Here is a 27,828-nt window from a genome sequence, read left to right as displayed (position 1 = left end):
GTGCAGAAAAGGAGTTCTAGGGCCTCTGATGACCTCTTTTTCCTATTTTGGGGGGAGTCTTTATATATTTGTGCATTTAAGATAGGAACCAGAAGGGAGAAATAATCTTGCATCATGCAGTGACTATCTTCTGTGCATTCATTTCTTATGTGCAGATCACTGCCACTTTCTCAAGTTCGCTGGAAGAAGGTAGGGGTGCCCTCGGAGTCTCTGGAACTTTCTGAACCAACTGAGTGGACAGTTAAGACTTGAGCAGAATGCTCCATTGATAGTAGACATTAGGACAACCAGCTCAATCCCTGGGCTCTTGTGGTGCTAAGAGTTGGGTTTTAATATACATATATGTTTATCATTTAATCCTTATGAAATCCTAAAATGTAGAGTTTATTCTTGCCCCTCTTTGTTGGTTGGAAAACCAGAAAGCAAATATCTTGTCAATGGCTTGTAAATGGCAGATCCAGGACTGAAGCCTAGGGCTTTCCTAATCACACTACAGCATCCTTGTATCCACACACTCCCACAAATCGGGTGTCTGACCATTGCCTTGAGGAATCTCTGGGACCAAAGCCAGCAGAAGGATCTTGAATTGGCCCCACAGGCACACACAATGGTCAGGGGAGCAAAGGAGAGTTGAGTCCACTTAACTCAGCACTTGGCAAAGAGAAACAAACCCTGACTGGGTACTGACTCACTGTTGCACTCATTTATTTGGAGGCGATTGTGTGAATAATTTTGACCCCTTTCAATACTTGACATCTGACATCTGGCTCAGTTCTATGAATATCGTGGGTGGGTGTGGTGGGGTGAATGGTGGCTCCAAAAGATATGTCCGTGTTCTGATCCCTGGAGCCTATGAATATCACCTTACAGGGCAAAAGATTTAATGACGTTAATGATCTTGAGTGGAGGAGCTTATCCTGAGTTATCTGAATGGGACATGAATGCAATCATATGTATTCTTTCTTTTTAAGTTGAGGCATAATTGATATATAATATTAGTTTCAGGTGTATGACATAGCGATGTGACATATGCATACATGCAAAATGATCACCATAGTCCATCTAGTTAACATCAATCACCATGCATAGTTATAAAAATTTTTGTTCTTGTGATGAGATCTTTTAAAAGGTACTCTTTAGCAACTTTCAAATATGTAATAAAGTATTATTAACTATAGTCAATGTGCTATACACTGCATCCCCATGACCTTCTTTTCTAACTGGAAATCTGTCATCCTTCACTCATTTTACCCATCCCCCAACCTTGCCTCTGGCAACCACCAGAGTTTTGTTGTTTTAGACTCCACATAAAAGTGAAATCAAACAAATGGTATTGTCTTTCTCTGACTTATTCACTTACCATAAGGCCCTCAAGGTCCATCCTGTTGTTGCAAATGGCAGGATTTCCTTCTTTTTCATGGCCCAATGACATTCCATTGTATAGACGTACCACATCTTTGTCCATTCATCCACTGGTGGACACTTAGGTTGTTTCCATATCTTGGCTATTGTAAATAATGCTGCCGTGAATAGGGGAGTAGAGATATCTTTTCTCATTATTGTTTTCATTTTGAATAACATGTATCCTTATAGGAGAGAAGCAGAGGGAGTTTTGACACAGACACACACAGAAGAGAAGGTGCTGTGCAGACCGAGATTGGGGAGATTCAGCCACAAGCCCAGCAGTGCCAGGGGAGCCACTCTTCCAGAAGGTGGGAGAGGGAGGGAAGGATTCTCCTAAGGGAGATTTTGGAGGCAATACGTCTCTGTTGACACCTTAACTTTAGACTCCTGGCCTCTAGGACTGTGAGAGAACATTCTGGTTATTTGAAACTACAGAGTTTGTGGTCATTTGTTACAGCAGCTGCCAGGAAACTAATACGATGGGTAAAGCCCCTTTCTCCAAGGCCCCGCCCACTTGCACTTAATCTGACCTAAAGAAGGTAATGTCCTGCTGGCCACTACTTGGTTGCACCGGGCAAAGAAGTGAGTGAGAAAATCAAAAAGCAATCACCCAGGCTAACTCTGAAGGCCATCCCTGGCTCACCAGCCAGCCAGCCAGCATGAAGGCTTCATGGAGGTACTATCCAGGACCCCGCACCCAGGGCCTAGAAACCCAGACATCCAGGAGAGGGACCTGCAGGAGACTAAGAAAATGAGATCCCTCTAAACATGCTGTCTTGCAGCTCTGTTGGAAATTGACACCGTGTCTGGGACTTCTTTCTATTCTAGTACTGGAATTCTTTCCACGGCTCATGGTATATCTCCTTGCAGGATGCCCTGAGAAAGAGAGAAGACCAAGGCTTGGGTTGAAGTTAGTGCTGAGGTTAGGATTAGGATTCAAAGCTGGTGTTGAAAAATCATAATTGGTCTAACGTAGCAGAATGACGGCCTTCTGTCCAAGAAAACTGGAGACAACCTGGGCAAGAGGAGAGAGCCTCTTTTGCCTGGAGAAGCACTGATGTAACCCATCTGGCATTGAATGGAAGGTCGAGGTGCTTGAGGAGCCAGAGCTTCAAGACCACACATGGCAAGCAGTTACCCAGGGGGATATCAGGTGATGGGCCTAAGTAAGACTGTCAGGCAAAGAATGCTAAAAAAAATTCACAGGGGAACGCAGTGATCAGGAAGAAAATTTAAAGCAATCCTCACCTCCTCAGATGTGTCTCCACTGCACACAGGGAGCCCGGAAAGGGAAAGTTAGCCCTGAGATCTTAGTGCCAGGGTCGTATGTGAGCTCAGGCATCCCTGAGACCTGGTGGAGTGGTCTTGTGTGGCAGAGGCAGAGCTGAGAGAGCTGAGAGCGCCTGTATGTCACAGTGGGAAGGTGACACATGAATGGGCGAAGATCCTGGGGGTGGAGGTTGGGAGGGGCTTCCTGGATGAGCCCTACCTCCACTGGCCATGCTCTCCCAGCACCCCAACAGTGGCCTTGCCCCATACCTGCTATCAGTGGGGTTTGCAGTAGCACAGAGGGCAGGTTTGCTTCTCTGACTTGGCTTTTAGAGCCCCAGCGGCTGTGGGCCCCTCCTGGCCCCTCCGGTTCATGTTTCCCGCTCTTGCTTCATGGCTCCCTGAGGCTGGACATGACTCCCTGCCATGTCTGTGCCATCTTGAAAGCGACTTCTCAACGCAGCTGGGTCTAAATGACAACAGAGTGGATTTGCAGAATCTTGGGCTGGTCTTCCTCCTCTAAAGGCCTCCAAAAACTGACACGAAAGGGCTGTGCCCTGGGAACTCGCTCATATGATTAGTAAAGCAGTTAGCTGATTTTTGTCCTTTTCCCATTTTTTTTTTTGGTGTTGTTTAATCTTTATGGTAATGTCTTATAAAAATAATCAAAACATTATAATTAACAGTGTGAATTCTTCACCTGAATTGTTTATCTTTCCCTTCAGTTTTACACTCTCCCCATTCAAGCAAATGTATTTCATCAGGAAAAAGATGTGATAAGGCAGATAAGAAAAGACAGCAGAGTTTTTCTGCACTGGGTTACAAGGCCCAATGGAAGCAGCTGAACAGGCTTGAAATACCTTTAAAACAATTTTTTTAAGTTTATTTATTTTGAGAGAGACAGAGACCGTGTGAGTGGGGAAGGGGCAGAGAGAGAGAGAGAGAGAGAGAGAGAGAATCCCAAGCGGACTCCATGCTGTCAGCCCAGAGCCTGATGCAGGGCTCGAACTGACAAAATCATGAGATCAAGACCTGAGCTGAAACCAATAGTCGGACGCTTAACCAACTGAGCCCCCCAGGTGTCCCTCGAAATATCTTGACGAATCATCTTGGTAGCAGCAAGAATTAAAGACACTCCATTAACATGCATGGGAAGGGTGGAAAACCATGATCCTACCATGTCCTTCTCTCACTCCCCAAACCACCCTCAGCATTTGGGGTATGTTCTTTCAGATTGTGTTACTCTGCCTATTCTATGTTTTATGCAGACAATGCTTACTATGCATATTGTATTGCAATTTAGTTTTTCATTTAAGATCCTATTGGATATTTCCACATCAATCCATACAGAATTATCGTAGTTTTTTCCGATGGCACGTATTAATTCAGTTGTCTGTTATAGCATAATTTATTGAACAAGTCCCTCTCAACAGAAGGTTGGTTGTTTTCTTTCTTTTTTTATCTTTTGTTTCTTTTTCTTTTTCTTTTTTTTTTTTTGACAGTGATTGTAGACTGATATTTATTGGCAGAGAAGAGAATTCACAATAGAATAAGAGATATAAAACAGTATGTATAGCATGATATAATTTTTCTGTAGCAATAAAAATTATATACTAAAATAATTGTACAAAAGTTATACTAATAAAATATATTTATTCAAAGATAAAGTTATGGGAGGTTACACACCAAGGTGTTAATGTTGGTTTTCTCTGGATGGTGATCTTAGAGGCCTTCCTTCCTTCCTTCATTTCTTCCTTCCTATCTTTTGTTTCCTTTCTTTCCTTTCTCTGAATATGGGTTAAGATTCTGCTTTGTGTTTAACATATTAAGCATTTCAGTAAATAAATGGAATTGTTTGGACTGATCCCATTCTTATAAAACTAACTGGATCTAGAATAACCAAAATTCTGCCGTGTTTTTATTTAACCCAAAAATACACCTATAAAGGAAACCTGTGGGTTGATTTATGGTTCTCTCCCAGCTATCTTTCTTCCCTTCCTGACTTTCTCTCTCCTTTCACTCACTCACCCTTTTCCTTCCCTCCCTCCCTCCCTCCATCCATCCATCCATCCATCCATCTTTTCATCATTCAGCATGCATTCACTAAGTATCTGCTGTGTATATATGAACTGATCATGGGGAGATGAAAAAGATACTCCCTGCTCTCTAGATGCTCGCTGCTTCTTTTTTTAACTTTTTTTTCAATATATGAAATTTATTGTCAAATTGGTTTCCATACAACACCAGTGCTCATCCCAAAAGGTGCCCTCCTCAATACCCATCACCCACCCTCCCCTCCTTCCCACCCCCCATCAACCTCTTTTTCTTTTTTTAATATTTATTTGTTTTTGAGAGAGATAGAAAGAGAGCACAAACACAGAGGAACAGAGAGAGAGGGGGACAAAGGATCCAAAGTGGGCTCAGCACTGACAGCAGAGAAGCCCAATGTGGGGCTTGAACTCACGAACCGTGAGATCATGACCGGAGCCAAAGTCGGACACTCAACCGACTGCGCCACCCAGACGCCCTGGACGGTTGGATTTTTGCAAACAAATCTGTAAACGTATCCTATGTACATATAACTTAACATGTATGTATGTACATATAACTGGACATGTGTCCAGGTTTCTGCATTATAAATGTTCATAAAGGTGGAATTTCTTGGTCTAAGAGTGTAACAGATTTGATGACATTTCCCTCCATAAAGTTTACACCTGTTTATGACCCCACTGAGAGTATGTAAGGAAGACTCTGACTAGTCTTTTCAGAAGTCCAGGAACCAATATCAAGACTTAGGAAATTGCCCAAAGCAGACAAGGCGATCCAGGACCCAAGTATCCAGTATCTGAGACACTAGGACGACTCACTGGATGGGGGATCTTCCGACGGGGACTGCAGGGGTGCGGAACTGAAGGAAGACTGAGAAGACTAAAAAGGTGGAAGAGTTGAGTGACTTGAGCCACGACAGAAGGAAAACATGAATTCAACTCAGTGAATTAAGCCAAGCTGTATTATTTCTCTTGGCATTCCGTGCTTCCCCTCTATAACGAATATTTCTGGAAGGCAGCCTTCACTCTGTCCCTGGTAGGAAACTGATATCTCACCTAGGAACTGGGCATAAATTTCTCCCTTTCCCCCTCGATTGTGGATTCACCCACCAGATTCTTTGGTATTTTTGTAACTGTTTTTTAATTTCATTTCGCACATGCTGAAGAGGGTTTTTACTTTTTCATGTGTCTTTTATTAAAGTGATTTATGGAAAACATGCCGAGCTGTGGCTTTTGGAAACAGCAGGGGTAGAACACCGCCTACCTCATTAAGCCGTAACCAAGAGCATGTTGATGAGCAAAATGGCAGGGCTTCCAAGGGCTGGCAAAGTGCATCGTTGGAGAGGGTCCTTTTGAGCAACGCTGAGGTGGTTCTTACTGCATGAGACAGTGTTGGGGAAGCCGCAGCAAAACGGTATTTCCCCAAGCCCTGCTGAGAGCTGGCTTCTTGGAAATTCTCCTTGCATGTACCTGCTGTCTCAGGAACCGAATGACAGGGGCACCTGGGTGGTTCAGTCGGTTAAGCGTCCGACTTCAGCTCAGGTCACGATCTCGCGGTTCGTGAGTTCCAACCCCGTGTCAGGCTCTGTGCTGACAGCTCAGAGCCTGGAGCCTGCTTCGGATTCTGTGTCTCCCTCTCTCTGCCCCTCCCCTGCTTGCACTCTGTCTCTCTTGCTCTCCCAAAAATAAATAAACAATAAAAAATATTAAAAAAAAAAAAAAAGAACTGACGGACGGAAATTGCAAAGCCTTGCCGTTTATGCTTTGTACACCCCCACTACCGGGACTTGGTGAATGTTAATTTCCCTATTTTCTCCCATGAAAATCTGTCAGTGATTTCTAGAAATCACTCAGTGCAACCTAGGAGCCCAGGCCAGGTGGGTCATAGAAAGCCCAGGACTCTCCTACATGGCTGGCACATGCGGTGTTTCAGAGGAAGCCCAGATTCGCGGCTGAGGCCCCTGCCTCGCTGGGCTACAAGGGTCCCTTAGAACGTTCTCTGGCCCTTGTGTCAAGTCATCTAAAACACGGCCCTCTTGTCAAGGCGAACGGGATGGAATGGTGGCAGGAGTAGGAGAAGAACGGGCAGGGAGGTGAAGGAAGGAAGTGGTTAACAGTGCTCCGTGCTGCCAACAGGAGAAATGGGAAGAGAGGAAAACATTTCACGGGGTTTAGTAACGAGGAAGTCACTCAGATTTTTCCAAGTGGCCTCTGTTAAAAAAGAAAACAAGTCCAAAATGGAGTCGCTGCCCCCCCCACCCCACGACAGCAAACCAAGACTTAATTACAGTTTCAATCCCTTCCAGGAGTCCCTTCAAAAAGTCGATCTGAAATTTCCAGATCAGCACTAGTGAGGTCACCTGTGTGACGCAAACCTGACCTTTTCCCTCCCCCCAAAAAGAAGAACGTCCTGGCTTAAAACTATCCTTTGCTAGGGCGCCTGGGGGGCTCAGTCGGTTGGGCGTCCGACTTCGGCTCAGGTCATCATCTCGAGGTCTGTGTTCGAGCCCCGCGTCGGGCTCTGTGCTGACAGCTCAGAGCCTGGAGCCTGCTTCGGATTCTGTGTCTCCTTCTCTCTCTGCCCCTCCCTCGTTCATGCTGTCTCTCTCTCTCTCTCTGTCTCAAAAATAAATAAAAATTAAAAAAAAAACCCAACTCTCCTTTGCTAATAACTTCTGGCCCCATCTGCCTTCCTATAAAAGCCTTCCATTCTGCACAACACTTGGGAGCATCTCTACTTGCCTGTTGGGATGCTGCCCAATTCATGAGGCACTTGGTAAACCAACTAGATCTTCGAAATCACCCAGGTGAACTTTGGTTTTCAACACTTCAGTGAGTGGTTGGCACAGGAGCCAGCTGCAACTCTGCCGCAGCACGTTCCTCCGTGGTTCTCGGAGCCCTTCTTCCTCCTCTCCCTCAGAGGGGCCTGAAGGAAACAGCACTTGACCCCAGAAGAGCCTCACTCATTGGCAGGCTCCAGGATGCGCTAGTGAGAACAAAGGTGCTGGGAGCCCAGGCCTATCCTTTGCAGGTGACAGGGGTAGTTGAGGTGATAAAGGAGTCCTGGGACCTCTGTCCCTAGTAGGACTCTGTTGGGATGTGCCTGAGTTAAGAAGTGAGGTTGGAATTTCGGGTATGGACAAGCTATATGCTATCCAGCCCCTCCCGCTCAGCTCCCTCCTCTCCAGGATGCGGGGACCACAGATGCTCTGTTCCCCTTTCTCTCACTTCTTTTCTCTGCCGCCTTCTGGTCTTCCTGCCGTACAGGAGCATTCAAGGAACCCCCCCCCTTCCCTATCAACTTTTATTTATCTTTCTAATCTTTATTTATTTCTGAGAGAGAGAGAGAGAAAGAAAGAAAGCAGGGGAACAACAGAGAGAGAAGGAGACATAGGATCCGAAGCAGGCTCCAGGCTCTGAGCTGTCAGTACGGAGCCCGACGCGGGGCTTGAACTCACGATCTGCAAGTTCGTGACCTGAGCCGAGGTCAGATGCTCAACCGACTGAGCCCCCCAGGTGCCCCCACCCCCAGCCCATCAACTTTTCAACTCCAGCCAGGGGCCTAGTTAGAGGGCAGCAGGCTGCCACAACACAGGAGGCCACCCCGAGGACCCAACTGAGCTAGGGCCTGCCCCCCAGCACCCAGACCTCATTCTGAGGCTCTGAGGGCCTCCGGAGGTGAGTGGGAAGCGGAGCACACGGGCACTCATCGTCTGAGGGTCTCAGAGAGGAGAACCCCCCAAAGCAACCACGAAATTGCTACGTGCTTGATGCATACATGGTTCTAAGCTCTTTGCACACATGACAAAGCTAAACCTCACAATGGGTAAATAACCTTCTCGTAGCCCCACTTCACAGATGAAGAAACTGAGGCACGAAAAAGACGGTGACTTACCTGACACCTCCCGGCGGGTAAGTGGCTGGGTCTGTATCCTTAAGGACGTCACTCTGTTAAGGAGCACAGAAATGGGGGGACAGTCTCTGGAGTCAAACAGAAATGAGTCTCCACCCGGACTCCACAACTTATCATATACTTATTATTATTATATACTTATTATTATACATATAGTGGAGATGCGTTTCCACATGTGTTGGGGAAGGAGGGGGCGTGGATGGTGAAGGAGGACGCACAGCCCTCCTTCTGCATTCCACGGCCGACGCTGGGAGGGGATCTGCCCTGCACGGCAACCGCCAGGAGAAGCAGGTGTAGCCTCGCTGCGGCTCACAGCCGGGCGGCACCCCATCTGGGCTTTGGCCCTCCGCTTCCCCCCACCTCTCAGACGAGGAAGGGGAGAAGGCGGGACACAGACGCGTCCGTACGATCAGGTTATTTCTGAGCAAGCCCAACTTCCTCTCGCGTTGCCAGGCCTGGCTTGTGTCTTGGGGGAGCTGAGTCTTCGCAGCAAACTAAACAAACCCCCCCAAAAGCCGCCGTGTGTCTGCTGGGGACCACAGGCAGCCAGGAAGTCGGAGAAGGCCATCCCACGGCCGGCTTCCGCTCTCAGAGCCACATCTCCTGCGGTGCTCCCGGGAGCCGGGCCCTGTGTGCCGCATCCCCGGGCCTTCCGCCTTCAGCCCGGGGCCTCCTCACCGTCTCAGGTCCCCCCAGCCTCCGGAGGAGGTCTCTCTTCCTGGCGCCTTTGATTCTGGGCGAACTCTGGCTCAGCTGCTCAGACTGTGATAAGACGGTGTCACCAGAAACAGAGGAAGCTGCTTCATTTCTTTATGCGGCCGCGTTCCAAAGGGCGGCTCCCAGCTTCCGGGGGAGCCTTTGTTTCCTCAGTGGGCTTGAGTGACTCAGGTCTGCAAAGGCACCCAGGCTAGGAGAGCAGGCAGGCCCGGGAGGGGGACGCCTGCCTCCTCTTCTCGGCTCTGCCACCAGTCTGCCCCTGTGACGTGATGTGACCTGAGTGCCTGAAAACGTCCAGAAGAATAACAAGCAAAAACGAGTGGACACTTGACCTGATGCCGCATCCCCAACCTCTGCTGCTGAGTCCTAACAAATAGGTCCTGGCGTACAAGAATACTCAATTCAATGAGGAGCAGATACCAAGAATCACCAGGCACCCAAGGAAGGCCGGTACCAAGAAGGAAACAAAATACAGTATGCGAACACGTTCGCTCCTCTCCATAACGGCCTTTTATGTTACTACGTGGTCAGCTCACCATTTTTCTTTCCTGAGTAGGATCTCTGTGGCACAGGCAAAGCCACACTGAACTAATTCCCACCCCCCTCCAAGCAAGGGCAAAGTTAAACTTCTCCCTGCTCCTTTCTAGCTCTGGGATATCCAGATCTGATACGGGAAGCCAGGAGGAGGGAGGGAAATACAAGATCGGTCCTCTTCCAAAGCCTGTCTGATGGAACCCATTTTTTTATAATTATAGTGAAATATAAGAGCAACGTTGTTTTTGTGTTGCGTTTTGTTTTTACAGTCTGAAAGGTAACCACTGGAAAATATAAATTAGATATCATAACTTGCCAAATTGGGAACAAACAAGAAGGAGAAATAATACTGGATCAGCCCACTGGAATAAAAGGAGATAAAAAAAGGAGTAGTAGAAACATGATAATGATAAAAAAATAAAATAACTATATGACTGAACTTCTCAGTTATCAGAACACTGTCCATGAAAAAAGGAAGTAGGCTAAGCTTTCCTACTCAAACACCAAGTATCTTAAGAAGGTCTCAAAACGCAAAATTCAGATGTACCTAAAGTAAAATGACACCGAAAGGTTGATACTTTGACACCTAGGAAATGCCGAAGGATATAACAGATGCATTTTATATAAAGTACTGAAAAATGGTAAATGAGAAAAAGTATTTGTATTCATAAAATATATAATCCCAAGTTAAGACATTATAGTCGTGAACATTTGCGTTTCAAATACTGGTTTGTTTTTTTTTAAACGTTTATTTATTTTTGAGACAGAGAGAGACAGAGCGTGAACAGGGGAGGGGCAGAGAGAGAGGGAGACACAGAATCTGAAACAGGCTCCAGGCTCTGAGCCATCAGCCCAGAGCCTGACGCGGGGCTTGAACTCACGGACCGCGAGGTCATGACCTGAGCCAAAGTCGGACGCTTAACCGACCAAGCCACCCAGGCACCCCTCAAATACTGGTTTTAAATATTGAAGAAATGATGTAAAAATGTAAAACCCATAAAGTAATGAAATTGTTTGGTATCTAACAGTTTTAACACATTGCACAAAATTTTGCAGATCGACGAGATAAAACTAAGGATATTTGTGTTACTAGTAAGATAAGCAACAAACTTGACATTCTAGCTACAAAGAAAGTTTTGTAAGCCACAAAGAGATAAAACACATTCTTTTAAAATATAGGCCCCCAAACTTTCACAAGCTCAATTTTAAATAAAGCAGAAATTGTATAAGCCTTATTCTCTGACCACAATGTAATAAAACTAGAAAGTAAGGAGAAAGGATATTTAATTACATGGAAATCGTCAAACTACTCTTTCTATCAAAGGACCCAACACCAGAAAGGGAGAGCTTTTTAAAAATGTAAATTGCTGCTACCCTTCTGCAGATCCCTTATAAATAATATGTCATAGTTGATTTTATTGGACCTTGATGGGAAAATTGAATGTGGTGCTATTATAAAGGTTCTAAAGCATAGAAAGTTTTTAGAAATTGTCTTAATTGCTTATACAAAGTTAGCATCACACTGAAGCCAGAACTTAACAGAGATAGCAATAAAAATATCCTTACAACAATTGTGTTTATGAATATAGATGTAACATTTATTAATATAATATTTTTACATTAAACCCAGGAATATATTCAAAGAACAGAATACCGTGAACTAGACAGATTTATTCCACGGGGTGTGGACATAACTTATTAGCAGGAAATACGTTAATATAACTTATAACAACAATTTGTTAAAGGAAAAAATCCCCACATTATCTCTTTTATTGCTTTACCAGCAATACAACAACTGCTCTTGTGTTAGCCCTGCATTATGGAGAGTGTTTCTTAGAAATACCTTGCCCATGTTGTACTTACTTGTGAAACACAGAGACGGCCATGGCTAAGTTGGGAGTAAAATAAGGCTGTCCGTACTCAATATCACGTCTCAGCACTGCCATGGGGTCACATTTTTAGCGACCCCCAAAAGGAAGGATAAATAAAGAAATCCTACAAATGCGGGAAAGGAAAAAACCAAAATGCTTATTATATTGAGGTGAGACTATCGTGGTTCTCTGGAAAGTGATCCACAGATATAACCAAATGTCCATTACCACACCAGCACTATGTAGTTCCGAGTCTTCATCTGGAAGAATAATGGTCCAAATTAGCGATACAAATGCTGAGCAAAGAGTCCAGGCACAGAGAGGTGACCTTAACAGATTTCACCATCTCTCATCATGCCTCAGTGCCCACCACCGTGTGGAGGCACTCATGAAACATGGCCACGGAAACACATGCAAGGATATATACGTGGAGAGAAGTCTCCTTAAATCTACAGAAAAAAGGAAGGATTAGCTAGGGAATGGGTTGTGACAGTCTACTAACCATTTCAGGGGAAAAGAGTGTTAAATTCATACCTCAGACCGAAATGAATTCCAGATGGGTTCAATATTTTAACATTCAAAACAAGAAATCATGAAGGCAATAGAAGACAATATAGTGAAAAGTTGTATGAGGATCTGGGTGTGAAAGTTCTTTCTAAGGATGCAACCAAAATCTGAAAGACTGTAAGGAAAAGATCAGTACATGTTAATACACAAAAAGCTAAAATGTGATTTGAAATAAAACAAAAACCCGCCAGATTCAAAGTTAAGAGATAAGGAAAACGGGGTGGAGGAAGGGGTGGACAGGAAGGAAATTGCCAAATACATACAAAAAGATTAATATAGCTATTATACGGAAACATTTTATAACACGTTAAGAAAAAGGTAAACAGTGATCTTTAAAAGGGGAGAGAGAATACAAATGGGCAATTCAAATAGAATAAAATGAAATGCAAATGACCAATAAATATGAAACCGCCTTAGTGAGATTTAATTTATAGCCCCAAATCACGCAGATTAAAAAGAATCTTCAATGTTAAAGACTATGGCCATTCTTGCTCGTAAACTACAACACCATTACTTACGTGTAGGGTCATGGGCAGGAATTCAAAGCTCATTCTCCAGCTTCAGGAACCAGTTCTAAAGAAATAATTCAGGAAATCATCATGGTACTCTTCTTTCTTAACTTAAAAAGACAAGGACACATTTTAAATGCCTATCAATACAGGATTAAGGAAATTGGGTAACCTCTGTTCTATAAAATATCATACAAAAAATTACATATGATACAGATCTGTATTTACTAACATGAAAATCTATAATGACTATTAAGTACAAAATCTTATTAAAGAATAGCATGTATAATACAATGAAAAAGTAAGATGTGTGTTGGTCTGTCTAGAAAAGTATGACCCCAAATATTAATATTTAAATTATGATGCACTTCGATTGATAAAAAGAAATGCTTATTCATGTCATAGAAAACAAAAAGACAGGTTGGATGCAGAATATGATCTCTAGCTACCCCTTCCCCCCCCCCCAAATCTCCCTGTATATATAAAATGGACTTTAAATTGCAAGAAAAATCACTAAAATATTAACTGAAATTTTCTCTGGGTGGAGTGGTTTAGGAAAAGTGTTATTTTCTCCTTGTAAATTTGTGTCTACTTCCTCACTTTTCCAAGGTGGACGTGTGCCAATTCTAGAATTTGAGGGAAGTGTTAAACCAAAGAGGGAAGGGAGAGAACAGAGAGGGTCAGGGGGGGTCCTTCCTGGTCCCAGCACACGCACCCATCCCCCCCGCCCCCCCAATAGAACCACCGTGGAACCAGGAGTCCGGAGCAGGAGTCCGTGAGTGAAGAGGGCAGGTGCACTGCCTGAGCCTGCATTATGCTGGCACAGATCTGGCAGCCTAAGCCAGGAACACATGTGCCCAGAGAACTGCCTCATGCTTTGAGTCTTTTCCCAGAGAAGCCCGGGCACCAGAGAAAGAATCCCTGAAGCATTCTTCATAACAATCCCATTCTTGACAGGTCGAGCTCTTTTTTTTTTTTTTAACGTTTTATTTATTTTTGAGACAGAGAGAGACAGAGCATGAACGGGGGAGGGGCAGAGGCAGAGGGAGACACAGAATCGGAAGCAGGCTCCGGGCTCCGAGCCATCAGCCCAGAGCCCCACGCGGGGCTCGAACTCACGGACCGTGAGATCGTGACCTGAGCTGAAGTCGGACGCTTAACCGACCGCGCCACCCAGGCGCCCCAAGGTCGAGCTCTTTAAGAGATGTGAGCGTTCAGGGTAAAGTCTTTTATCGAATGGCGGAGTCACTGAGGCATTTCAAATCCATCCCACATTACACAACTGTGCCACATTACACAACTGTGTACTAAAATTACGTACTATATGTATAAATATATATAAATATATATATGACATATATATTGTACATGCATATATATCGTATATAGAGAGAAATGTTCTGGACGTGGGCTCTGTTAATATTATGGGGTTTTGCTAAAGTAGTTTCTCCTTGTCATCCCCCCTTGGAGGTCCAGCCTCCAGCTCTGGAAGGAGGGCTGTAGCCAGAATTCTTCCTGAGTGGGAGGCTATTTGCAGGCCTGTCTGTCCCCCACCCGCATGCCCACTGCCTTCCCTGCACGTATGCCTGACCTAACCTGCCTGAGAAGGAGGCCAGGGTCTTGTGTCTTTCTGGACTTTCTGGAAGCTTCCTGGTGCTCGGTAGAATGAGGCAATTCAGCCTTGCCAGAAGAAAAGGGAATAAGTGATGTAGAGATAAGGATAGACGTGAAGGAACTCATCCAGAAGTAGAGTTCTTGAGCGCCTCCCCCCTCTCCTCCCGTCCTGTTCCCATATCAGCAGTGTAACTTCTGTCATTGCATTTTAACCTCAGGCTGTGGATCTCTGATGGCAAAGGCCACCTCTGTAACACAAGACCCAGCACAGAGCTTAATCATCTTTGAGCCTAAAAATGTCCATTGAGTGAATGCACGAATGAATACGTAACTACAGAAACAAATAGAGATGATTTTAGATCTAGAGCTTGCCATGCAAATCAATTATTACTCTTCCTGTTGTTATTGCTGGCTTACTTTACCAGGTATTTGTCTCGCTACTTTTTGCTTGAGCAGAGGATGACGAATAGCTAGTTTCTAAATGACTTCGTGTCTGGTCAGCCCTGGTGATAGACGTGCCCTTGGGCTGGAACTTGTGATCTTCTCGCTGGAATTTTGTGTGGTCAGTGGTTCTGATCTTCCAGGGCTGGTTTACTGACCTGTCCTTGTTTACCTGAGAGGTAGCTAAAGTAACCACCCATCATTACTGGAGTTAACATCCCCGTGGCCATGGTCTTATGGATGGCGATGGTCATGATTTCACTAGGAATGTGTGTGTGTGTGTGTGTGTGCATCTGGGGGTGGCGGTGGCTCGCATTCTATCATAGAGAAACATCAGCCAACAAATGGCCAAGTCACTCACAGTCACCTGCTTCTTGCCTCCCTGGACCTAATTAGTCTCCTGGTGTCAGAAATCTGTTGGTCCTGAGCCCATCTTGCTCAGGGGAGGCTGGGACCAGCTCAGTGAACCAGGCAGACTTGGTAGCCAGGAGCCAGCATAGGGAGTCCAGGTTTGGATAATGAAAAGAGAGAGAAAAGTTGAAAGCCTGGAATATTCTTAGATTCTTGGGCAGAGTAGCAAGTGTCAAATGCTTGACAGAAGAACCAATCCCGAGATTTTTTAACAGCCCCAGTAAGGAGATGATAAGGCCTATGCCAAAGTAGGCCAAGACCATTGTCAAGGCTTAAGACAGGACATCAGGGAAATCTTTATGGAAGGTGGAGCAGGTGGCGGGCAAGGGGGAGGGATACCTATTGCTGAAGAGGCACCCAGTGCTCCCATCTGAGGGTGCTGTGGATCCTTCCGGATCAAAGCTCTCAATGTGTTTACAATGGGTTTAGTTAAACATTCTTTTACCCTAGCATATCGAGAACATGGGATCAGAAAGTGTACAAGGACAAAAATTCCTATGTTGTATGACACATGACTGCTTGGCCTTACCTCCGCTCTCTGTATTTGTTACTGTCGTCGAATAAATCGGAAACTTAAGAAATAAAGATATTTAAATAACCAAGCGCTCTCTCCCTGGCCCCGCCTGTCTCCCACTCCCCTAAAAGCCGTGACCCAGGTGGCTCTCGTGCTGTGAGCCTGGAGGATGTCTGAGGAGGTAGTAGGAGAGAACTAATCGGGTTATCCGCCAGAGTGATCATGTGCAAAGAGCAGTTAATTGCTACAGAAGGCCTTCCACGGCCATCACCATCTAGCACATTCATTTCCTCTACGTGGTGACACAGCGTTAATAAGGTACATGAAGCCAAGTATTGCTACATAGGTGATACCCGTCCAGGATCTTTGCCCATGGGGGCCTCTAAACCACCCCACTTGGGTGTCCAGCAAAGGAGGTGTGGGGGCGCCTCCCACCAGAATTATAACCTCAAGCTGTTGAATTTCTTGGATCTTGGTTCCGCATCTGTTTATGAGCAAACAGGTCCAAATCCCTTTACACAGCATCTTGCCCCATTCAGGGGCACTCCGTCAGGCTGGTTGCTGGTGGGGTGACCATTATTACTGTCCTTAGATGGTCATTCTTTGAACAGGGTAGTAACATAAAGTGCCTTATGCCTAAGTTAGCTTTGTTTATTGACAATAAATATTTTGGAAGAAAAGAAAAAATAACTAACGTTTTTGGATTAGAGTCCAAAAATAGAGACCAATTCTCAGACAGAGAAAAACAAAGTTAGAAAGAAAGGGGTTGCTACGGATGAGCAGATTGAGACATAGAACAATCCTTTCTAGGGTTTATCGGTGCGAGTCAAGGCCATGTATAAATAACATTTCTGGAATGGTCGAGGTTTTACTGCAAGACCAGTAAAGGGATTCACACGGGACTACTAAAGATATTAAGGAAAAGAAGGGATTGAATTTTATTATCAGTAAATTAGAACATTTTGCTCCAGAGAGGTGAATAATGATCAAATAACTCCCTCTGCCCCTTTAAAAATCACAAAATAGAACTTGAGTTCAAATATACATGTCAAAAACCACGAGAGCAAGAGCACTTACAAGACTGGTGTGGTGGGATTTGACACGGAAGGGATCCCGATAAAGGGTTCCCTCCCCAACCACGGGCCCAGGGGACATCAGTCCCTGCCCAATGGTGACCGTGCTACGAGATGCCCAGGGACAAGAGGATCACGCACCCGTTCCCCGCACACCCTGGAGGACAGACCAAAATAATTTCCCACCTCTGTGTGGACGGCTCAGGGGGGCTTATACAGTGTTTCACCTGTGGGGTCCCATTCGATCCCACTTCAGCTCATTTTAAACTTACAAAAGAAATCAAGTGAGGCCTTGGAGGCTTCAAGAAATTGATTGGCTTGCTCAGAAGAGCAGAGTCACTAGCAGAAATTGGCCCCCTTCCCCTTCTCAACACCTGCCGGCCGGGCCGTTGCAGCACACGGATATGGGACTGGGAATTAGTTGGCCCCAGCACAAGCTCAGCCCACAGAAGGCAGGATGGCTGAGCTGACTTGAAGAGCGGAAAGACGGAAAAGAGAAGTAGAAGAAAGTGCCCGCGTGCAGAGAAACTAATACCCTCACTTTACAAAGCCCAGTGGGAACAGAGTCTGTGAAAAGTAAACAGAGCCAAAAGCAAAGGGGTGAGTGTGTTACAGTTACAAGGTTACCAACAGACGTGCTGGAGGTAATAATATAATGCTAAGCATTTCAAAGAGCAGAGGAGGAAGGGGTTGGTTGTGAGGCGACCAAATCCTGTTGATCTCCAGTGGAATGTGCATTGGTAGGTGGATAGAGCACAAGCAGGAATAGAGACCCGCAGAGACGAAGCATATTACATAGAGTTATGAGAGGCACCCTCAGGACAATTACCGACAGAGAGTGGAAAGTCTCTGCAGGTTGGTTCTGGTCTATGGAGGGATCTGGTAAGAAACAGTCACTTGTTGGCATAAGCCCTTCTTAATACTTGATTTGTTAACTATGAATGTGTGTTACTTTAATTGAAAAAATGGCATAGAACTTGGGGCGCCTGCGTGGGGCTGTTGGGTAAGCATCCAACACTTGATTTCGGCTCAGGTCGTGATCTCACGGTTCATGGGTTTGAGCCCCGCATTGGGGGGCTCCTTGCTGACCATGTGGAGCCTGCTTGGGATTCTCTCTCTCTCTCTCTGACCCTCCCCTGCTCACTCTCTCTCTCTCTCTCTCTCTTTCTCTCAAAATAGATAAACTTTTTCAAAAAATGACATAGAACCAATTTGCTGTACTTCCAGTACAGAGATATTTCCTAGCTTCTTATAAAGAACATTTTTAAGGAGAAGTCCCTCTGTAACGTAAATAATACGCTTGTCATTTCTGACTCCCAGGAACATCATTTCTCATACCTCTTTGTGTTAAAATATCTGTTTTATTATTGTTTAGGTAAAGTAAGGCCAGCAGACCAGGGGATGACAGCCATTGAAGAGATAGTTTGTTACAGTTCCCAGAGGAGAGGGCAGGCCAGCCACAGCCACACAGGGAAGCACCAGGGTTAAGGCAGAAGGAAGAGGTGGATGGGGAAACAGGGAAAAGAGCTTTTTTTTTTCTTGTGGTTTCTGTGGGATGGAAACTGCAAGGCAAGGTAAACAGACTGAGGACTAGCTAGGTGGAATAATATCAGCAGGCTGTGGGCATAGGGACTGTCCCCAGTTGCCTAGAACTTGGCCCTGGAAGGATCAGGGCAAGTGGAGGATGGCCCAGAGTTCTGAGAGCCAATAAAGGAAGTGGTGGTGGGGTGGACTAGAGACTTTTGCATTTCTACTGCATTGTGTTGGTTTGCATTTGACACACACACTCGAAGGCAAGTTGTTCACTCTCTCTAGGAAGTGGCTAGCCCGAGTAGGGGCAGGCCCTCCAGGTCAGCAAGGCCCTGAGATGTCCATGCATCAGGGTAAAGAAAATCAAAGACGTGGTTAATATGTCTCTTGAAATAGCCTCTTCTGTCAAAAAAACATCCAGTGTCCATTGCTTGCATCAGTAAAATAATATTGAAAAGTAGCCGTTGGTAGATATTACCACACCGGGTAGTGGCTCACAAAGGCCATTGGCCCACTAACCGTCACTGATGGGTGGTGATAAAATCTTCTGTTAATACCCCTGCTACTCACCCAGGATTTCCCCATCATCATCCTATCTGCCCCTGAGCAGAACAGCACACAGGGCCCATCCAGGGGGCAGCACATCCTGGGAGTGCTGGCCCCTGGGCCCACAGCAAGCAACCTTCTGGCTGGACATTAGTCTTCTCAGAAAGACAAAATGCACTGACACCACCCGGGGGAAGCATGAGACATCTCCTATCATATTAACAACTGATTCTTTGGTGTTCTATCAACCTTTTGTGCTTTTCGCTTTGCACCTTCACACGAGCTAAGTTCTGCTCCCAACCATTCCCGAGGCCCGTACAAACAGGATATATTTTTGGACCTCTGAACAGTTGCCCCCATTAGAGCTTCAGAGTCCCATCCGATGTTTTACCTGTGTACCCTCATGTTGTTTCAGTCAGTCATTTGGCAGGAAGGTCATTAGATAAAGCCTAGAAATAGGAAATAGGGGGCGATACAGAGGATCTCAACCCAGAAAAAGAGAAGTAGAGTGACAGCCTTTGCTTGGGGCTCGCCTAGCTCACTTATGTCTTCGTAACACAAATAGAAGACCTCTGCTGTTGAAAAGAAAAAAATAGGGAACTTACTAGCTCTTTTCATTTTTCCCAGTGAATGGTTGACAGAAATCTTCCAAATTGTTTACTTAATAATTTGTTAAAAAGTATAGTTTTGCAGCTTGGGTAATTTGTTTACTTTTTTCCCCCCGAGAAAGCGTTACATCCAGGGATTGCTTGCTTGTTATGATGGAAGCCGTGTGGACGAGTTGGATTTTGGTGAATGTCCCGCCCCCACCCCTGGCTGCAGGAGACTTGCTTTGGAGGCCTTCCCTGGCGCCCCCACACTGGCTGTCATGTCCCCTTTTCTGGTCGGCTGACTAGTCTCTATGGTCTGCCATCGGGAAGTTTAAGGGTGGAACATACACAGTCATGCAGGTCGGTCAGGTACAAACAGCACTGTGGTCCCGCTCACGTGGGAGCTGCCAGCTGCTTAGAAACAGTGAAACGAAATCGGTTTGTAACAAGCAAAGTCTGATGAACTGTGGCCTCTTTTAATCATAAACAGACAGTTTATCCACTGAAAACATCACGTGGGTCAAAGACTCAGAGAACTTTTAGATGAATAATCCATATGGTTTTATATTCAAGAGAGAGAGGGAGGGAGGGCGCCAGTTGGCTTCCCGCTCCTCCTGGCCAAGCCAGCTGGTGCGTGTGCACGGAGTAGTTTCAGCTCTCCACCTCCCCATTCGGCCCCCGGGCCCCAGATAGAGCCGCCTTGGAGCTGTCCTCACGCTGCTTGGGGTGGACAATTCACTGATGATTCTGGGTGACATGGAGGCATGATGGGAGACACTCCATCCACAGACCAAAGCCCACAGGCGGGAGCATCCAGCGAGAGGACCCCAAGGCTACCCAGTGGCCACATGATGGGGGATGGAGGGCCTGGAGACAGAAAGAAACGTCCACGTTTCAGCTTTAGGAAAGGTCTAGACGTCCCCGTAAAAAGTTGGCTGCCTGATGTGACCAGGAAAGACCAGAGACTTGGCCCTGGAAGGTTGAGTTTGGGGCTCTGTTCGTCTCATCTTTTTTCCTGTGGGGAAGACACTTGAGATTGTTGAGTTGGCTAAATCCGTAGGAAGCAAGACCCTTGAGCTCAATAGTGCAATCCAGGTGTGACCCAGCCGAGCTCACCCCTGTGAAAGCCTGCAGAGGAATTTTCACCTCATGGTGTGTCAAGGTGAAAAGCCACTAAGGAAACCAGGGAGGTTGGCACCAAGAAGATGTTTTCTGCCTGCAGGGCCAATTGGCTTCTCTTCACCACCTAGCGCTAGGAGCCCCAGAAACGTTCATTTCTGAGTAGCTGATTCCCAGAGGGCGAGGGAGAGAGAGAGAGAGCCCTGTTGGCCCCCACTGCCTGTCGGTGCTCATCATGGGTCCAGAAGTACCAGTGTGTGCGTGGGGCCCCATCGGGAGGGGAAAGGCAGACCTGGGGAGAGGAATGGCCCTCAGAGAGGTGTAAAGGAAAACCCCAAACAAAGTGCAAATGTGAGCAAGGACTGTGGTTTGGCCAGCATTCCGCCATGCTGGGCAGAGAAAGAGGGAGAAGCTGAGTGGGCCCCAAGCTCTCCCATGGCTCCTTTCAGCCACTTTGGTCATTGACCCCAGCTGCAGGCCTTTGCATTCATGCCAGTGGTAGAAACAGTGGTGGCCTGGCTCAGGTGAACAAGTTTCCTTCCCCCGGGGCCCTGCCCATTGTATCAACTTCTCTCGGGACCTGGTGACCAGGCCCCCGCCAGCCTTCACTCTGGATCCCATCCATTTCCCTTACACCAGCCAGCGCCCAGGCAGCCAGCTCTCCGTTCATCTGTAAGAGTGCCCTCTGCTGGCAATGGCGTCTTTTCTCAAGACTCAGAACTGGGGAGGACACAAGCCCCTGATCCCTCACCCTGTGCATGTATCTTGTCTTGGGCCAAACACAGGGGAAAAACTGTTCAGCTTCTGCTTGAACACTTGCAGTGACGGGGAGCTCATTAGCAGTCCATTACGTTACTGTCAACTCGGACCATTGGAAATATCTTCCTTATGTTGAGCCGATACCTGCTCTGTGTCATTCATTCTACTTGTCCTAACTCTGTCCTCTCAAATCACCCTGAACGAGCATCATTCTGCTTCTCATGACAACCCTTCAGGAATTTCAACCCAACCATCAGCTAATCCCAGTCCTTCCCCTCTTTCTAAAATCTCATAGGTCCTCTAGCCATCCCAGTGTGAGGTCATTTCACCAGTTGGATCCCTCACTTCTGGACACAACCCATTCCTCAGACTCTCGCCCTGTGGTGCCCAGAAGCGCACCTGACCCTGTAGGTAGTCTGGCCAGTGCACTGGACGGGGTGTCACCCCCAAGTTCTGGCGGCTGGACGTGGAGCACACAGGTGAGGGTCACCGCAATCAATGTGCCACAACCTTTGCACTTCTGTTACACTCGGAGTTTATGTTCAAATTTAATTCATTTTTGTATCTGATGCTAATGAATCCCATCCATTCATCTAGCTAGCAAACATTTAATTCCTGCCATCTGCCAGGCAGTTGGTATTATTGTCATTCAGTCTCAGTACATCTTCACAATTTCTGTATTAAATTTCTTCCCGGTTTATTATATCCATAATTCTCATGTCCAAAGATCATGTGAGATGTTGATTAGTTTTATGTATCCAGTATATCTGTAACATCACCCAGATCAACTTAATGAGTCTGGCAGGCAACTTTTCTATGTCTCGGTGCTTCTGAATACCACGATCCATCTTAATATTTATTTCAAGAGGCCATATAGCTCCTAGAGAGCTCCCTTGGGTCCACATTCATCCATCCATCCCTTTTGTGAAAGATTGTTCAATCAACTATCAAGGCTTTTATAAGGAGCCCATGAGGATCTTGTCCTGTCGTCTTTAGATTGATCAAAAGGCCTCGCATGTCACCTTGTCACATGCCACAAAATCCAGAGACACCGAGCCCACCACATATCCTTATGTACAGCCTAGTAAGCGCATTCATGTTTCCTAGCTCTGCTGTGGGGTTTTGATATACATCTTCGTTTTTTTTTTAATGTTTATTTATTTATTTTGAGAGAGAGAGAGAGAGAGGCAGTCAGAGCATGCACACGTGGGAGGGGCAGGGAGAGAGGGATGGAGAGAATCCCAAGCAGGCTCCGCACTTTCAGCAAGAAGCCCGATGCGGGGTTCAAACCCACGAACCGTGAGATCATGACCTGAGCCGAAATCAGAGATGGACGCTTAACCAGCTGAGCCACCCAGGTGCCGCTTGACATACAACTTCTAAGTGGCCCCTAGAAGTTTTGAAGCCCTACTGCTCACTGACCAGGCTGGACACTGAGGTCCCATTGCCGCATCTAGAGGCATGGTCAGTTCTGGTTCAAACTTCTGCTCTCTGCCCTTGACTCAGAAAGGAGGCTAGCACTCAAGCTTTGACCCTGGAATCATCCCCTGGGAAGAGGGCGCTTTGTTTCCCTCCCGTGTTTAGCAGTGCCTGGTGCTGGCTGAAATGTGTCAAGTCATGGGGCCTCCCCAGTGTCCCTAGGGAGGCTATTTTAGTCTCATAATAGACGGCATTCTTAACAAGGACTTCCTGATATTAGTCATAAATTGTCCTGTACTGACTTGACACTATTATTCCTGCTTAAACCTTTTGTTTTTAATACAGCTTAACATCCCTCTCTTCACTGTGTGCCCAAATATATGTGTTATGCGAATGATATGTATGACAAGGGTCTTACAAGAGAGTTACTATTTTATATATATTTTATAATACCTACTGCACTATAATATTACATATTATAAGACACGCGTCTAAAAGTCAGAATTTTATCTCACTTTAAAATACATTGAAGTGGTGCTTGAGGCCTAAGATGGGACTGTGGGGGAAGCAGAGAAGCATAGGAGAATCTGTGACTAGAAATCGGGAGTCCGCTCTATCCTGCTGTGTGACATTGGAGACTCGCTACCTCTCTCTGGGCCTCAGTTTTCTTGCTTATACAATGAAAGCCTGGACATCCCTCCCAGCTCCCCTACGATGTACGTAGATGATCCCTCACGATGGAGACCCGTTGACTCTGATGCTTGTAACTTGATGCTTATAACATTACCACAACTACTACTAGTCCTGTAATAATATTTGGCACTCATCGACTGTGTTTGTGACTTCAAATGCAGCAAATTTCTTCATTCTTCTAAGAAATCTATGAGGTAGATATGCCATTCTCGTTTATAGATGAAGAGACCAAGGTCTGTTGCACTCGAATCACTTACTGAGATTGACACACATTATGTGACGGCTGATAAGCCAGGTCTGTTGAACCCATTATGTTCTTTTGCCAGAAGCTCTAGCCTGGTGATTCTGAGTGGACACAGAGTATCTAGAACTAGGTAGTCCAATGCCTCCTGTGGGAGGACCCCTAGAGCTACTGCAGAAAACTGGATAAGTAGCAAATCACTCCCACTGTGGGTGGAAACTGCATGAAGACATGAAGATTTTCCTGGTGGGTGGTGGTGGGGGGGGTCCAATAAAAACAGTAACAATCCTGAGGTGTATATGACTATAAGGAGAGATGATTCATTGAAATAGCTCCTCATATTGCTAGAACAATTTCACCCAGATGCCTAAGAAAACTTACCTTGCTTAGGAAATAAGACGGAGACGGACTGGTAATGATTCCTTACCTCCCAAGCGCCAGAAGCAGGGCCGGGACTAGGGTAAAGAAGGGCATGTAGGTGTTCATGCTCAAGGTCGTTCTGGTTGGAGGTCAGCTCCTGGGAGTCAGCACCTTCTTCAATGTTGGGCCCTTGGTGGGGTGGTGCCTGGCTGGCTTCCCCTGGTACCAGCCCTGACCGGGAGGGTTGTTACAGCCCTACTTATATTAGCTTATCTAATCCGTACAAAAGCCTTGTGGTTCAAAACGATTATCCCCATTTTATAGATAGAAGAAACTGAGGCTCAGGTTCAAAGTCATATAGTAGATAAGTTCACACCCATTCCCCACACTGCGTAACTCATTCAGTTTAGTCTCTACAATTTGCTTAGAAAGATCTCGGCATTCTGCCAAACTTTAAAACAATTCTGGAGGGCAGGTGGAGGAATCTGGTTGGTCTTGGACCTGCCACTTCCTAGCTCTTTGACTTGATGCCAATTACTTGATTTCTTGGTTTTTAATGTGGAAGATTTGTTTTTACGGTGAAATGAGAAAATGCACATAAAATGCTCAGCAAAATGCCTGAAGCAGCAAAGACAGTAAACATGGACTAAAGCCCACACATGCACGTGTGTGTCTGTCCATGTACATGTGCATGTGCGTGTGCGACTGTGCATGTGTGTACAACAACCAGTGACAAAGGATCACTCATTTGGCAAAATGTTTCCATGCCCCGGGGGGCTCCAACAAGTTACTGTCCTTGAGGAGCTCATAATCTGGAGACAGGACAGAAAAAAAAACAAAAACAAAAACACAAGTCCATGAAGGATGAGCCTGAGTTTTCCAGGCAGTTACAGTACCCCAAGTAGCTGCATTATAGCCCACGACCCCTTTGGGAAGTAGGAGGGGTCCTCAGAATGCCCGCAGTGGATGGAAGTGGGCGGGGCCGGAAAGGTTGAGCCAAGAAGGTCTGGAACGTGGGCCGAGGAAGATCGTCATCAGTGAGCTGCAAAATGAGGACCGTAGAGGGTTTTCAGTGGAAGGTTGACCAGGTAACATCTGGGTCCTGGAACATGTGTTGGCCTGGGGAAATGCATCTCTGCCATGAGGGCTCGTCCAGACCTTGGTCCTTTGACACCCTGACTTACAGAGCCTCTTCTAACCCCTGAATAAGTCTGTCCAGTCTCCGAATGCTGAGCGTGCAGGGCATATCGCACAACCTCCTTTCATGCATGCCAGGGCAGAGTCCCTGTTCCCTGCTGTGTCTGATTCTTACAGGGATTGGGTTTTTGTTACCTCACCGTATGCCCCCGCATGCCTCCTCGCCATCCCGTCCACTTCCTGTTTCCAAACAGGTTGTTTAAAAAAGGGACATTGTCCCTGTTTGTGTGGGAATCCACCCCATACCTACCTCTGAGCTGCTGTCCTGGAGGTACTGGCCTGCATATGGTTCTGGAGGGTGAGGGGGTGTAGGTCCACATGGCATTAAAATGGGCTCCTGGCAGCCATGAGTGGAGACAGGGCCCGGGGCCCCCCGGGAGAGCACTGGTGTGGGAAGAGAGGACTCTGGAGGTAGCCTGTGCGCCCTTAGACAGGGTCTCCTTAATTCAGATCCCCTGGCTCCCTTAACACCGTGGGTGGCCATGGTGAAGGAGGAGTTGGCTTCTCCTCCTGGGGAGGGTATGAGGGGTTATGATCACCAGCAAGATCATTATTCTTCTATTTCTCAGGTAAAAAGATTGGAGGGTGAAGAGGTCTGGTCTGCTTAAGATTGCTCAGCCCCCAGGTGACAGAAGTAAGATTCACATTCGATTTGTGTTGCCTCTAACTTCTGAGCAATGGCCAGCACTGCCTGCAGCCTCTCACCCATGAAACTAGCACCAGTTTTCCCTGTTTTCTGGTCTTGTTTGAATCAACTCTCTATCCTCATGGCTTCCAGAAGATTACATTGGTAGGTTTTCTGTGCCCCACCTATTTCTTCCTGTGTTGAAGTGAATAAAATGGGTCTGAAAACTGCTCCTGGCCCATTGGCAGGTGCTTCACCCTCCAGCCCCAACACCTCCCGCCGACACTGGCTCCCACCACCACCTGCCCCAGCCTCCCCCTGCCCCCCACAACCATCCTTGGCCCTGTTGATCAACATTGATGCATCCCACCACCCCTGGCTTGTCCCATCATCCATGGCCCCCTCCTACCATCCCATGCCCCTCCCACCATCACTGGCACCACCCTGCACTTCTATGGCTCTTTGCCGCTGGTTACTATAGGGCCCTTCAGGGCCTCTGACCTCTTCTTTGGACCCTGTTCCCTGGGGTCATGGCCCCCAAATGGAGGTGGGAACCTTTGCCACCTGTATCTCAGTTCCCCAAACCAGCTGAAAGGTTAAGTAGGGCTTTAGCTGACCCTTAAAGGTTTGAGACTCTGGTGGGAGAGGGAAATGCAAACGACATGTAGTAAACAAAACTGAATTTGTATCAACCTTGTTTTCCAATTAGTCACCCCATGTCTCAGGGAATTTCCCACTGAATGCATTTCTCCTAAGGGGTCAATGTGACTCTCCCCTCATTCCTTGTCCCCTCCCCTAAGAAGCATCCACTTTCATCACTGGCCTCCTCCACATCTCTGCATTCCCTTTGAATTCCTAGACAACATCATTTAACTATATCTTCCATTTTCTCTTTCCAAATAACTTCCTGGGGGCCTCCTCTTTCACAACAAAGACCATGTACTCTGTAGCAAGATTGCTCCACTAATTCAAGTTCAGAGATCAACAAAATGAATTTGGGTTTCGTTTTGTTTGCTTTTCCTCTGCTGCACACGCACAGACACAAAGGAATGATTTACTCTGCACTGTATCTAGTGGGGTCCAGGGCGAGGGTACCATCCAACACATGTGCTGTCATAATTCCCACCAGTGCCTTCGTCCCCAGTGCTGTCACAAGGGACATTGCTAGCTGGCTCCTGGTGCACCAAGGATGGCCGACAAGGGAAAGCAAGTCTCTGTTCTCTGTAACTGATAGCTGCTACTGTGCCAAGACCCTTAAACATTTCACTTTTGGTCGTTGTTTTAAGAAGTCCCCTGGATCCATTATTTTTTAAGTTTTAATTTAATTTTATTTTTGAGAGACAGAGAGAGAGAGAGAAAAAGCACAAGCAGGAGAGGGGCAGAGAGAGAAGGAGGAGTGAGAATCCCGAGCAGGCTCCACACTGTCAGCATGGAGCTCGATGCAGTGATTGAACTCATGAACCGTGAGATCATGACCTGAGCCGAATCCCTGGCTCCATTTTTTAAACAACGCGGCTGTAAGAGTTGTAACTACAGTGACATGCCCCTGACAACTTCCAGATTAATTCCTTCTTCTTCTTTTTTTTTTTTTTTTTTTTTTTTTGAGAGGGAGATAGAACACGAGTTGGGGAGGAACTGTGAGATCACGACCTGAGCCAAAATCAAGAGTCGGACGTTTAACCGACTGAGCCACTCAGGCGCCCCCTGGTTTACTCTTAAAAGTATTTTTTCGGGGTGCCTGGGTGGCTCAGTCAGTTAAACGTCTGACTTTAGCTCAGGTCACGATCTCGGGGTCCGTGAGTTCGAGCCCCGCATCAGGCTCTGGGCTGATGGCTCAGAGCCTGGAGCCTGCTTCCGATTCTGT

This window comes from Felis catus, chromosome D2, assembly GCF_018350175.1.
Source record: "Felis catus isolate Fca126 chromosome D2, F.catus_Fca126_mat1.0, whole genome shotgun sequence".
Classification (NCBI taxonomy): Eukaryota; Metazoa; Chordata; class Mammalia; order Carnivora; family Felidae; genus Felis; species Felis catus.
Note: the sequence above shows the minus strand (reverse complement) of the source record.